Raw genomic sequence first — 15,353 nt, forward strand, 5'->3', positions numbered from 1 at the left:
GGACCAAGGAGAAGAAGCAGAGAGCAGTGACTTGAGCACAAAAAAACTGATGAGGGTGGCATTGAGGGAGTAAATAACAGGATGTGAGTGTGGCAAGTTGGGTTTTGTTGGCCTCAAAGTTGTCCAAGAATTGTCCAAGAATGTGTGTTCCCTGGAGGTTGGGCACTCAGGCTGCTCCATGCACTCAGCTGCAGCCCAGTTGGATGATACCTCCAGAAGTTTCAAGTCTGGCCCCTGGAGAGACATGGGGTTCTCCAAAAGGAATCTACCGTGCCAAGTGGAGAGTCCTAGGACAGGGTTCAGGGTTACAGGCTGTGCCCAGACATCGAGAGAAGAGAGAAGCGCTTTCTCATTCATTCACAGCTTCTTAAGTAGCTACTATGTGTCAGCAGTCTTCTGTGATCTGTGGATATACCAGTGAACAGGTGGTCAGTAAATGGAAAGTGTGATCAACAAGCTTTTCAGTATCTTGGAAGGTGATGAGTGCTGTGGATAGAAGATAGAGCAGAAGACAATGCTGGAGAAGAGACTGCACATTTAAATGGGATAGTCAGGGCAAGCCTCCTTGAAAGGTAGATTTTAGCAAAGACTCAACAAAACAGAGGGAGTGAGGCCTGCCAGTATCTGGACGCAGAGCCCTCGGACAGAACCCTGAGGAAATCTCAGTCTCAGTTATGAGGAACATGACACCAGGAGCCGGGAATGTGCCCATCAGTCCAGCGGAGACAAGAGCCATCTGGAGCCGTGAAGGCGCCAGAGCCTGGTGTCCAGGTGTGTTTTTCCTAAGCTGATGTCAGCCTTCTGAACGCTGATTTAATTAAATGGAAGTGTCATCTGTTTCAGCTGGGTGTGGGTGTGTGATCTGGGAAAGCTCCTGTCTGCTGCCACAGTGTGGGGTTTTATGGTTGCCATGTGGGCAAGAGCATGGAGGCTTTAATGTTCAGCCTCATTTCATAAGGAATTCTGTGTGAAGATACAAGGATATGGAAGCCAAAACCAACAACTTTTAACTCCCAAAGGCTTGTGAAAACCAAACCAATCAAGAAAGACCTATAAACATGGGGTAGTCTAAAACACATGTTGAGGCATAGCTTACTATTTCCAGAACAGACTGCCAAATTCCCTATGGCTGCAAGGATGTAGTGTTTATTGAGCACCTACTATATACCCAGGGCCATACTAGGTACTTTCTGTGTTACCTGTTCCTCAAAACAGCCACTCAGATGACTTTATCCAGTCTCATGTCTTATTGTTGTTATTCAGTCCTAAGTCGTGTCTGACTCTTTGTGACCCCCGTGGGCTGCAGCCTGCCAGGCTCATCTGTCCTCCACTGTCTCCTGGAATTTGCTCAGATTCATATCCATGGAGGCAGTGATGCTATCTAACCATCCTATCATCTGCCACCCCTTCTCTTTTTGCCTTCAGCCTTCCCTAGCATCAGGGTCTTTTTCAGTGAGTCAGCTCTGCATCAGTTGGCCAAAGTATTGGAGCTTCAGCTTCAGCAACAGTCCTTCCAATGAATATTTAGGGTTGATTTTCTTTAGGATTGACTGGTTTGTTCTTGCAGTGCAAAGGACTCTCAAGAGTCTTCTCTAGCACCACAGTTTGAAAACATCAGTTCTTCTGTGCTCAGCCTTCTTTATGGTCCAACTGTCACATCCATACATGACTACTGGAAATACCATAGTTTTGACTGTATGGACCTTTGTTGGCAAAGTGATGTCTCTGCTTTTTAATACACTGTCTAGATTTGTCATCACTTGCCTTCCAAGGAGCAAGCATCATTTAATTTCATGCTGCGGTCACTGTCTGCAGTGATTTCGGAGCCCAAGATAATAAAATCTGTCACTGCTTCCGCTTTTTCTGCTTCTATTTGTCATGAAGTGATAGGACCAGATGCCATGATCTTAGTTTTTTGAATGTTGAGTTTTAAGTCAGCTTTTTCACTCTCCTCTTTCACCCTCATCAAGAAGTTCTTTAGTTCCTCTTCACTTTCTGCCATTAAAGAGGTATCCAACAACGCAAGAGACGACTCTACACATGGACATCACCAGATGGTCAACACCAAAATCAGATTGATTATATTCTTTGCAGCCAAAGATGCAGAAGCTCTATTCAGTCAGCAAAAACAAGACCTGGAACTGACCGTGACTCAAATTGTGAGCTCCTTATTGCAAAATTCAGGCTTAAATTGAAGACAGTAGGGAATACTGCTAGGCCATTCAGGTATGACTGAAATCAAATCCCTTATGATTATACCGTGGAGGTGATGAATAGAGTCAAGGGATTAGACCTGGTAGACAGAGTGCCTGAAGAGCTCATGGCCTACATATCTTCTATATGCTGATGACTCCCAAATTTATAGTTCAATCTCTTCTCTTTCCCCATACTCCATACTCATTTATCCAGTTGCCTCCTTTCCTTGAATGTATATTAGGCATCTTACATTTAATATGTCCAGGAAAAAACCTCCTGATTCACAGCCCCTGCCTCCAAGATCTTGCCTACCCAAGTAAATGGCAACCTCATCCTTCCACTTGTTCAGGTCAAAGATCATAGCATCATATCTTTAACACTAAACTGCTGCTGCTGCTGCTGCTGCTGCTGCTGCTGCTGCTGCTAAGTTGAGTCAGTCATGTCCGACTCTGTGCGACCCCAGAGACGGCAGCCCACCAGGCTCCCCCGTCCCTGGGATTCTCCAGGCAAGAACATTGGAGTGGGTTGCCATTTCCTTCTCCAATGCATGAAAGTGAAAATTGAAAGTGACGTCGCTCAGTCGTGTCCGACTAGCAACCCCATGGACTGCAGCCTACCAGGCTCCTCCATCCATGGGATTTTCCAGGCAAGAGTACTGGAGTGGGGTTGCCATTGCCTTCTCCGTAACACCAAACTAGTCATCAACAAACACTATTGGCTTTACCTTACATACCTCTAGATCCAACCGCGTTTCACTACATCCAGCACTGTTCACTCTGTGCAGCAGCCGTCACCTCCTCGTACCTCATTGTTGCACGCTAGCTGCTCTCCTTGCTTTCGTACTTACCACCCTAAGGTCTACCTGCTTGCTGAAGCCCAGTGATGTTACAGTGCAAGATAGATCTGGTTACTTCAGTGACTGGAACTCTCTCGTGGCTCTTCATTTCTCTTTGAATAAAAGTCAGAGTTGTTTGTTTGACTGTGCTGGGTCTTAGCTGCCGCACACAAGGTCTTCAATTTTCATTGCGGCATGAGGACTGTTTAGTTGCAGCTTTTGAATCCGATTAGTTGTGGCGTGTAGGATCTAGTTCCCTGACCAGGGTTAGAACCTGGGCCCCCTGCATTGGGAGCGTGGATTCTTAGCCACTGGACCATGAGGGAAGTCTCAAAGTCAGAGTTTCTACCATCCTCCACCAAGACCCTACACAGTCTCGACACCTGTTTTCTTATTACTCTCCTTGTTTATTATTCCCTACTGGGCTCCTTGGCTATACCTTGTGCTCAGTCATGTCTGATTCTTTGCAACCCCATGAACAATAGCTCACCAGGCTTCTCTGTCCATGGGATTTTACCAGCAAGAATACTGGAGTGGGTTGCCATTTTCTCCCCCAGGGATCCTGCTCCTCCAACCCAGGGATCAAATCTATATCTCCTGTGTTGGCAGGTGGATTCTTTACTACTGTGCTACCTAGGAAGCCCATACTGGACTCCTTGCTGTTCCTAAAATACTCGCAGGTCTATCTTGGCATTTACTCATTCTTTTGTTTGGGACACTCTTTTCCAGATACCTACAGAGATTGCATTCTCCCTCACCTCTTCAGACCTTAGCTCAAATGTCCCTTTCTTAGTGAAGTCTCCCCTGACTGTGCCATTTAAAATTATAACCCGTCCCCCATTGGCATGCCTGTTCCCTTTACTTTGTCATTTTACTCCAGTGTTTATCACTATTGGAAATCTGCTTACTTATTGTCTGTCTCCTCTCACTTAAGGTGTGTGTGGGGGGAGTTAATTTGTTCACTACTGTTTCCTACCACCTAAAACATTGCCTAGTGCTTACTGATTGCTTAATAAATATTTGTTGGTTGAATGCGTGAGTTGGCAGATCACTCTCTGAAGTAGGCAGTATCAAATGAGAAAGTAATCATAGAAGTAATTTCCTTGTGTTCACAGAAGTACAGGTGATGAAGCCAGCATTCAAAATGTTCTCTGCCTGGCACCAAACATCCTGCTTGTCTCACTATTCAATATCGCTTTCTATTTTTTTCTCCCCAAATTTGCACTGTCAATTTGATCCTAAATTTGAACCACTATATTGTAAACTTTATCAAGGAACTATGAATGTCCTGCTCACAGGTCCATCCCCAATACTAGTATAATGTTTGTGGTGAAGAGCAAATATTCAATAAATGTTTGTTAAATCAATTAAAGACAGAGGAAGAAGCTATGAGAAAGAATAGTGCCATCTTTAATAACAAAACCCAGATTCCCCCCAGTATTGGAAGATCTGGGGACTCCCCTGCCTTTAGTCCTGAGTTTCACCATCTCCTGGAGGGTCTGTCACTTAAGAGCCTGCTTTCACCATCGCATTGACTCCAGAGAGCACAGGTTCTCTTTAATACTTTAGAAAGAGAGATAATAACAGAAACAACAAAACTTTTCTCTTGGTTTCTCTTAGCAAAGCTAAAAATATTCACTACAGATTAAACGAGGACAACAGGTAAATAAACCTTGAGAGTGAAAGAAACTCAAAGTAGTCCGGATTGCAAAATTCAGAGTTCTGTCTCTCCTGTAGACAGCTGAAACCAGGGCCGTACTTAGTTCACAATAGGAGAGCACAGCATCGCAGGACTTGACTGGGTTCTTGGCTTGGTGACTTCTAGCCTGTTTAACGACTCACCGTTCACACTTCTTCCTAGATATCTTGATACCTATGTGGTCAAGATCTTAAAAGTCAAATTCCCACTGTGTAGCTCACCCAGAGTCTCAGCACAGTGGTTCTTAACCTTGACTGAATATTGGGATCACCGGGGGAGCTTAAAAAATTACCGATGCCTGCCTCCCACTCCTTAAATATTCTGAAGTCATGGACTTGAGGTGTGGCCTGGGCATTGGGATTTTTATAGCTCCCCATTTGAGTCTAATACTGCTCTAAAAGAGTACATTTCCTGTCTGAGGAACTCTTCACTTTCCCAGATGAGTGATAGCAAAAATAAACTCACCTTTAAGGGGAGGCCCCTGCTTGTACATAGGACATGTCTATATACAGTATTTCTCAACCCAGGACCTTGCCACCCGGAGTCCTGGTTTAGTTGATTAGGAATCAGACTCAGTTACCTTTGTGTTTAAAAGTTCCACCAGGTGATTCTGACTTGTCAGGGTTGAGAACCAGGGTATCATCTTCAAGCCTATCACCATAACCGTATCTGAATATAGCATAATAACTACTGCAGAATGTAGTCTTAGTTGTGCTAGGGCAGTCAGATTGTGAGTACGTTATTTCTTTTGAGCTTACATTTTCTGTATTGTCCTTATATACCTTTTTAATGAAAAAGTATATTGGGATATGCCTTCATTTCTGTAATTAAAAAAAAACTTTCATTATGCTCTCTAGGTCTCTAAATACTATTTTCAAAAATCCATTTTATATTAAGTTTTTGGTTATCAACCCTTTCTCTAGTGTTTTCTTCAGGGTCTTTTAAAATCTGAATCAATTGAAGAGTTTCCTGTACATTCTGTTGGCCTACTTAAATAGTTCTTCATTATGTATAACTGAAATAAATATCTGTCTTCTCTGTGCTGTCAAAACTCCATGATGTCTAAGGATGAGACATGATAAGTCTGGAGGAATGGGCAGACCAAATCATACAGGGCTTTGGAGGAGACAGTAAGAAGTTTGGGCTTCTTGAAGACAAAAGATGCCATTGAAGTATTTTAAGGAGCTGAAAAATGTAATTAGTTTCGACTTGTAGGAAGATGATTTTGGCTGCAGGAAGGTATATGGGTTGGAGAAGAGCAGAAATGGAAAGGAAAATAAGACTTAGGAGGCCATCATAGGAACAAAGTGTAGAGATCAGTAGAGAAAAATCAATAAAATCAAAAGCTGATTCTTTGACAATATTAATAAAATCAATAAACCTCTAACCATTAACCAAGAAAAAAAGAGAGAAGACGCAAATTAACTAATATCAGAAATGAACGAGGGATCACCACTACTGATCCTATGGACTTTAAAAGGCTCATAAAAGACTATTGTGAACAACTCTGCCTGCAATAGACCAATTCCTTGGAAGACACAAACTACCAAAACTCATGCAAAAGAAATAGATCATCTGAAAAGGCCTGTATCTACCAAGGAAATTGAATCAATAATCAATAACCTTCCAAAACAAAAACACATAAAAAATAGGTTCAGATGGTTTCACTGGTGACTTCTATCCAACATTTAAAAAGGAAAAGATGATACCAGTTCTCTACAATCTCTTCCAGAAAAATAGAACCAGAAGGAACACTTCCTAATTTGTTTTGTGAAGCCAGCGTTACTCTGAAACCAAAACCAGATAAAGACATTATAAGAAAACTACAGACCAATATCTTTCATGAACATAATGCAAAAATTCTCAACATATATTAGCATGTTGAATCTAACAAAGTATAAGAAGAACCATACATCTTAATGAAGTGGGATTTATTCCAGATATACAAGGTTCATTCAACATTAGAATATCAGTTACTGTGTTGCATCACATCGGGCTACAGAAGAAAAGCCATACGATCATATCTGAAAGATGCAAAAAAGCAGTTGATACAATTCAACATCCAATCATGATTTTAGGAAAAACTCTCAGCAAAATAGGAATAGAAAGAAACTTGCTCAATTTAGACAAAGAACATCTACAAAAAACTCTATACCTAACATCTTGCTTGATAATGAAAAACTAGATGTGGTGTTGGCGGTTTAGTCGCTAAATTGTGTTTGACGTCTTTGCGACCCCAAGGGCTTGTAGCCTGCCAGGCTCCTCTGTCCATGGAATTTTCCAGGCAGGAATACTGGAGTGGGTTGCCATTTCCGTCTCGAGGGGAACTTCCCGACCCTGGGCTTGACATGCGTCTCCTGCGTTGCACGTGAAGTCTTTATTGCTGCGCCGCCGGGGGAGCCCTGAGAAACCCAAGTCTGGGAAAAGACAGTGTCCCTCTTTACTATTCCTATTCAGCATCATGCTGAAAGGTCTAGCTAACAGTACAGGAAATAAAACGCATAGACATTAGGAAGGAAGAAATAAAATTGTCTTTGTTCACAAATGATGATTGACTATGTAGAAAATTCCAGAGAATTGGCAAAAAAAACTCCTGGAACTAACTAGCAGTTAGTTGGAAAGAAGCAGGATACAAGGTTAACCTACAAAAATCGGTTGCTTTCCTATATACCAGAAATGAACAATTGGAATTTGAAATTAAAACACAATATCACTTATATTGTCACACACACAAAGAAATATATATAGAAAGATCCAACATTGTTTAGATGTCAGTTCCTCTTAACTTGATCTATAAGTTCAACGTAATCTCAATTAAAATCCTGGTGAGTTATTTTATGGATAGCAACAAACCTATTTTAAAATATTATTAACCAGAGGATTTTTGCAGAAACTAATGCCTGAAGTGTTAATGCCGTCTCCAGTCAATAATGTGTTAAAGTGTATATGGAAAGGCAAGCAACTGAGAATAGTCCACATAATAACTGATAAAGAAGAGTAAAGTTGAAAGACTGATCCTACATTAGAGTTACAATAAAGCTACAATAATTAGGACAACATGGTATTGGCAAAAGAATAGACAAACAGACAAATGGAATAGAGTAGAGTCCAGAAATAGAAATTCACAAATACAGTCCATTGATCTTTGACAGAGGAGCATAGGCAAGTCAATGGAAAAAAAAGGATTTTCTTTTCAACCAGTGGTGCTAGCCCCATTGGTCATCCGTGTGTAGAAACTGAATCTTTCACTTTATACTTTTCATAAAAATTAAAGCCAAAATGGAATCTAATAGACTTCAATGTAAATCACAGAACATCTAGAAGGTAACAAGAGAAAATCTATGTGACCTTGGATTTGACGATGAGTTTTTAGATATAAAACCAAAAGTACAATTCATGAAAGAAAAAAAACCAGTAACCTGGCTTACCAAAATTAAAAGCTTTTGTTCTGTGAAAGAAACTGCTAAAAGAATAAAAAAGCAAGCTACTAATTAGAAAAAATACTTGCAAAACACGTTTAATGAAAAACTTATTCAAAATATACAAAGAACTCTTAAAACTCAGCAATAAGAAGACAACAAACCCGGTTAGAAATGGGCCAGAGACCTTAATAGATACCTCATCTGACAAGATACACAGAAGGCAAATGAACATATAAAAAGATGCTCACATCATGTGTCATTGTTTTTGTTGTTTAGTAGTAAGTTGTGTCTGACTCTTTTGTGACCCCAGGGACTGTAGCCCACCAGTCTCCTCTGTCCATGGGATTTCCCAGGCAAGAATACTGGAATGGATTGCCATGCCCTCCTCCAGGGGATCTTCCCAACCCAGGAATTTAACCCATTTCTCTTGCATTGGCAGGCAGATTCTTTACCACTGAGCCACCAGGGAAACTGCATGTGTCATTAGGGAAATGCAAATTAAAACAAGAATAAAATATCACCACACACCTATTAGAATGGCTAAAATCCAAAACACTGACACACCAAATGCTGGCAAGGGTGAGGAACGACAGGAAGTCTCATTCGTTGCTGGCAGGAATGCAGAATGGTTCAGCCATTTTGGCAAGGTGTTATAAAAGCTAAACGTAGTCTGCATAGCAATTACTCTTCTAGGTATTTACCCAATTGAGCTGAAAACTTACCTCTATACAAAAACTGCACAGAAATATTGCAGTATGGCACAAATATTGCACATTATTCTAGTTTGTACAGTAATAAAGGCCTTTTTGTTTAATTACCTTTAAAACATTCTTAATTGCCAACAACTGGGAGGAACTGAGATGGCCTTCATTAGATAAATGGATAAACAAACTGTAGTAGACAATGGACTATTATTTGACACTAAAAAGAAATGCTCTGTCCAGCCATGAGCAGGTATGGAGGAGCCTTAAATATATATTGCTAAATGAAAGAAGCCAGTCTGAGAAGTCTATGTACTGCATGGTTTCAACTGTATGACATTCTGGAAAAGGAAAAATTAAAGAGATCAGTAAATACTATGCTACAGATCTTATGAGATTTAGCCTTCCCATTGAGCTCAGATATGGACTGGCCAGTTGAAGACAAGACCTTGTGTAAGAGATGTTTGCCTTATTTCAGTGGCCCTCCTTCTCTGTTCCCAGGAGCCTCCTGATCTCCCTACCTATAGAGCAGAAGTTTGGAGACAGCCAAGTGAGTTGGAGAGACTAATTCAAGTAAGAAACATAAAAGAAACCGTTTTTTTCCTCATTAAATTAGTGAAATTATGATGATAGTTCAGGTGATCTAGAAGCAGTAAAAGTAGAAGTCAAACATTCAGTTCAGTTCAGTTCAGTTCAGTCGCTCAGTCGTGTCCGACTCTTTGCGACCCCATGAATCACAGCACGCCAGGCCTCCCTGTCTATCACCAACTCCCGGAGTTCACTCAGATTCACGTCCATCGAGTCAGTGATGCCATCCAGCCATCTCATCCTCTGTCGTCCCCTTCTCCTCATGCCCCCAATCCCTCCCAGCATCAGAGTCTTCTCCAATGAGTCAACTCTTCGCATGAGGTGGCCAAAGTACTGGAGTTTCAGCTTCAGCATCATTCCTTCCAAAGAAATCCCAGGACTGGTCTCCTTCAGAATGAATTGGTTGGATCTCCTTGCAGTCCAAGGGACCCTCAAGAGTCTTCTCCAACACCATAGTTCAAAAGCATCAATTCTTCTGCTTCAGCGCTCAGCCTTCTTCACAGTCTAACTCTCACATCCATACAGAACCACAGGAAAAGCTATAGCCTTGACTAGACGGACCTTAGTCGTCAAAGTGATGTCTCTGCTTTTAAATATGCTGTCTAGATTGGTCATAACTTTTCTTCCAAGGAGTAAGCGTCTTTTAATTTCATGGCTACAGTCACCATCTGCAGTGATTTTGGAGCCCCGAAAAATAAAGTCTGACACTGTTTCCACTGTTTCCCCATCTATTTCCCATGAAGTGATGGGACCGGATGCCATGATCTTCGTTTCTGAATCTTGAACTTTAAGCCAACTTTTTCACTCTCCACTTTCACATTCATCAAGAGGCTTTTGAGTTCCTCTTCACTTTCTGCCATAAGGGTGGTGTCATCTGCATATCTGAGGCTATTGATATTTCTCCCGGCAATCTTGATTCCAGCTTGTGCTTCTTCCAGTCCAATGTTTCTCATGATGTACTCTGCATAGAAGTTAAATAAACAGGGTGACAATATACAGCCTTGACGTACTCATTTTCCTATTTGGAACCAGTCTGTTGTTCCATGTCCAGTTCTAACTGTTGCTTCCTGACCTGCATACAGGTTTCTCAAGAGGCAGGTCAGGTGGTCTGGTATTCCCATCTCTTTAAGAATTTTCCACAGTTTATTGTGATCCACACAGTCAGAAGTCAAACATTAAAAGAGTAATAACAGTTACTGACATTTGTATAATCTTTAAAGAATGTTCTAACCTCCATTGTTGCAAGAAACCATTTGATCTTCCCATCAGTCCTATTTATTTTAGCTATTTTAAGAGTTAAGGGAACTGATTATCTCATGCCTGAGGTTACACAACTAGTAGGTATAAGAGTTAGTTTCTTAAACTCCAGTCTTTTTACCTTTAAGCCCAAAGAAAGCAAAGGCTTTGGTGGGAAAAAAGGATGGATTTTAAAATCAGTTTCCCTTGTCAAGAATGATAATAATAAGTTATTCTAGAGTAGAGCTGCTCCAAGGATATGCAGAAAGTGAAAGTGAAAGTTGCTCAGTTGTGTCTGACTCTTTGTGACCCCATGGACTGTATAGTCCATTCTTCAGGCCAGAAGACTGGAGTGGGTAGACATTTCCTTTCCCTGGGGATCTTCCCAACCCAGGGATCAAACCCAGGTCTCCTGCATTGCAGGCTGATTCTTTACCAGCTGAGCCACCAGGGAAGCCCAAGAATACTGGACTGGATAGCCTATTCCTTCTCCAGAGGATCTTCCTGACCCAGGAATTGAACAAGGGTCTCTGGCATTGCAAGCGGATTCTTTACCAACTGAGATGCCAGGGAAGCCCTAGGATGCATGGAGCCCCAGCTAAATATTTTTGTGAGGTCTCTGCTGTATAAACAAGTCCATCCACTTGAGATGTAATGATTTATTGATGAGGATTTAGAACAGCACAGGAAAGAAGAGATACTTAGATATGTGTTTATTATTGAGTCAGTGCACCTGAAGTATCTTTAGAGTATCCAGATACTCTCTCTTTTTGGTTCAGGGACCATCTCATCATTTTTTTTTTAATTGTCAGGTATATCATTCCTGACTAATTTCACGTCTTCTATCACTAAAAAAGGTAGCAGTACTCTTATTATTGACAGTGCCAGGACTTTCTGGAACCTGTTTTATAGAATCAGTATAGATCTTCTTGTCTCTTCAGTTCTCTAGTTCCCTTTATTTCATGCTGGTTACATCATTACTGTTGATACCACACTATGTTATCCTTCAAGCTGCCCACAAATACTGGGTTCTAGCAACTCTGAAAGTTGTGGCTGCACTTTGTTGACAGTGACCATGAATGTAAGTCTTAACCAGAGTATGCAGGGGAAATGTGAATTGTGATTAGTTCTGTGGCCAAGTGAGACTCACCATATGAATCACGAAGAAGTAGAAAATCCTAACAAACCAAATAAGGAGTAAGGAGATTGAATCAGTATTCAGAAGCCTCCCAACAAACAAAAGTCCAGAACCAGATGGCTTCACTGGTGAATTCTACCAAACATTTAAAGAAGATCTAATACCAATCCTTCTCTAACTTTTCCCAAAAAATGGAAGAGGAGGGAACGCTTTCAAACTCATTTTATGAGGTCAGGACTAATCCTGATACCAAAATCAGACAAAGACTCTACAAGAAAAGAAAATTACAGGCCGATATCTTTGATGAACGCAGATATAAAAATCCTCAACAAAATTTTAGCAAACTGAATTCAACAGTACATTAGAAGAATCATACACTGTGATTATTCCAGGGATCCAAGGATGGTGCAACATTCATAAATCAACTGATGTGATACACCACATTAATAAAATGAAGAGAAACATCATATGATCATCTCAGTAGATGCAAAAGAAGCATTTGACAAAATTTAACATCCATTCATAATAAAAGCTCTCAACAAAGTGAGTATAAAAAGTAATGTAACTCAGCATAATAAAGACTGCTTCCCTGGTGGCCCAGAGATTAAAGCATCTGCCTCCAATGCAGGAGACTTGGGTCCGATCCCTGGGTCGGGAAGATCCCCTGGAGAAGGAAATGATAACCCACTCCAATATTCTTGCCTGGAGAATCCCATGGATGGAGAAGTCTGGTAGGCTTCTCCTACAGTCCATGGGGTCGCAAAGAGTCGGGCACGACTGAGCGACTTCACTTTCTTTCTTTTTTTATGATAAGCCCACAGATAACATCATACTCCATGGTAAAAAAAACCTGAGTCTTTCCTCTAAGATCAGGAACAAAGCAAAGATGTCCACTCTTGCCACTTTTTTTCCATCATAATACCAGAAGTCCTAGCCAGAACAGTTAGGCAAGAAAAAGAGATAAAAGGCATCCCAATTGAAAAGGAAAAAGTAAAGCTGTCTATATTTGCAGATAACATTCCTAAAGATTCCACCAAAAATAAAAACAAACCTGTCAGAAGTATTTTTAAAAATTCAGTAAAGTTGCAGGGTACAAAATCAATATATTAAAATCAACTGTGTTTCTATACACTAATAATGAACTATCAGAAAGAGAAATTAAGAAAACAACCCCATATACAATTGCATCAAAAAGAATAAAATACCTCAGAATAAATTTGGTTGAGGAGATGAAAGATTTTACACTGAAAACTATAAGACACTGATGAAAGAAACTGAAGATACAAATAAATGGAACAATATTTCATACTGATGGATTGGAAGAATTAATACTGTTAAAGTGCCCATAGTATCCAAAACAACCTACAGATTTGATGTAATCCCTACCGAAGTTTATCATTTGAAATTTTATAGAACAGCACATCTTCCAACCATGCTTCTCTTGATTTCTCTTAGCCCACGTGCCTGGATCTAAGGGCTATTCTGCCTCAGAGGATTACTGTAAAGCTATATTAGGTAATTAGGTCAACTGTCTCGAGCATAGTTTATGTTCAGTAAATGCTAATTCCTCTGTTCTTTTCACTACCATCCAGAAAGAGTGTGCATTTTTAAGCGAAATGGAGAAAAAAACAGGCTCCCCAGGTGGCACAGTGGTAAAGAATCCGCTGCCAGTTCAGGAGACTATGAGATGCAGATTGGATCCCCCCGTCAGGAAGATCCCCTGGAGCTGGAAATGGCAACCCACTCCAGTATTCTTGCTTGGAAAATGCCATGGACAGAGGAGCCTGGCAGGCTACAGTCCATGGGGTTGCAAAGAGTCAGACATGACTGAGTGACTAAGCGCGCACACACATACACACACACACACACATACACACACACACAACACACACACATGTAGAAACAAAATTGGAGTAATCAAAAGAGATTCCTGGTGGAGAGTCTTGGTGAGAACTACCTGTATAGCTCAGGCTAAAAGCATTTGCAAGAGCTTCCTGGAAAACATCCTCCCAGCCAAAATGAAGTAAAGTACAGGGCCTTGGAGACAAAGAGAAACTGCAGTAATGTCAGCTCCAGAATCACTGATCAGAGAGAAGAATGGCTGATTTGCTGAGAAGGTATTGCAGTGTCCAATAACAGGAGCTGAGAGGCAGGGCCTCCAGAGCCGAGAAATACCCTAAATTCCAGATGACACAGATCAAGCAGTCCCTGTTCTCTTAAAGAGGCATAAGACAGTGCCACCAAGTTGATCATGGACAGGACAGAGTCACTCAGTCGTGTCCGACTCTTTGCGACCCCATGGACTGTAGCCTATCAGGCTCCTCTGTCCATGAAATTTTCCAGGCAAGAGTGCTGGAGTGGATTGCCATTTCCTTCTCCAGGGGATCTTCCCAACCCAGGAATCGAACCTGGGTCTCCCGCATTACAGGCAGACGCTTTACCGTCTGAGCCACCAGATCACTCTTAAGTGGGCAACACTGTGTAGAAGCCCAAGGCTGCAGTGGAGTTCACAAAGAGCAAAGGGTCAGTGATGCCCAGGGCAGGACAGATCAGCACACCCCAAATGTGGGTGAATGGAAAGACTGATGATAATTCAAAAAGAGCCAGCAGACCTGTAGTCAGGGAGGGAGAGGCAGTCAGAGGAGATAGAAATTATCCTGAGGGAGAAAGCTGTATATCTTGGATCTTGAAAGGGTCTTTGGCAGTATTCAATAACCTTTCTTACATAAAAGTTATTTCAGGGAAAAGAAAATGAAAATGTTTAGTGACAGGCTAGGATTGCTATAGCTAAACTAAGCTGCTTCTGCCATTTCCCAAATCATGCCATTGTTCCAGAGGCATCTCTCTAGTCATTGGAAAAGTGCATCTTCTCCCAGAAGGCAAGGGAGGACAGAACTGAAGAAGCAGTGGCGGGATGAGCTCTGTGCTGAGGACTTTTCTGTGTGTTCATCATGCCAGCCCTCTCAGCACAGTCATACGTTGACTGGCTACCTTAATTAAGTTGCTACGTTTGCTTGATAAGAAGCTAATACTTGTTAACTATGGTTTGTCAGGCTGTGTGCTGGGTGTGTTACATTTATGGTCTTGTTTCATCCTCACAACCAGTTCTTTGAACTGCTTCTAGTAAACTAGCTCAGGGAAGGAGTAAAGGGGCATAACAGGGGGCTGCTCTAAGTTCAGTCTTCTCTGAGATGTTCTAGACATTAGGCCATTGGTCATGAGATGCCCATCCCTGATCTGTAGAGTCGTAACCCTCAAAGTCCACTCTTCATTTTCCCCATCCCCACCCCACCCCACCCCAACCCTTCCTCTCAGTTCACCTTCCAAGCCAAGGTAACCAGCTGAGTTCAGTCCAACAAACATTTTGCTAGGTGCTCATACTCTTAATGCCATGCATGGTACTTTGTGATAGGCAGTATGCTCAGATTTCATGGTCTGGGAGAGAAAGATGTCTAAATGGATAGTTACTCGTCAGGTTAACAAGTGCTAGGCCGTATTCCCATCCTAGACATCATTGTATCTCTAATGCCAGGCCAGC

The 15,353-nt window shown here is 41.5% G+C and overlaps 1 protein-coding gene across 8 annotated transcripts in view; it reads left to right on the forward strand.

Moving 5' to 3' along the window:
• Positions 1-15,353, forward strand: part of ST3GAL3 (ST3 beta-galactoside alpha-2,3-sialyltransferase 3) — a 224,543-nt gene that overhangs the window by 130,418 nt on the left and 78,772 nt on the right. Inside the window, exon 5 of one of the 8 annotated variants that reach the window (XM_042247096.2) lies at positions 9,355-9,426. The exons of the other annotated variants lie outside the window; for them this stretch is intronic. The gene's annotated coding sequence lies outside the window, so the exon portion shown is untranslated. The remainder of the gene's footprint in view (positions 1-9,354; positions 9,427-15,353) is intronic. 8 annotated transcript variants of the gene reach the window in all.

Source organism: Ovis aries, chromosome 1 (assembly GCF_016772045.2).
Source record: "Ovis aries strain OAR_USU_Benz2616 breed Rambouillet chromosome 1, ARS-UI_Ramb_v3.0, whole genome shotgun sequence".
Taxonomy (NCBI): Eukaryota; Metazoa; Chordata; class Mammalia; order Artiodactyla; family Bovidae; genus Ovis; species Ovis aries.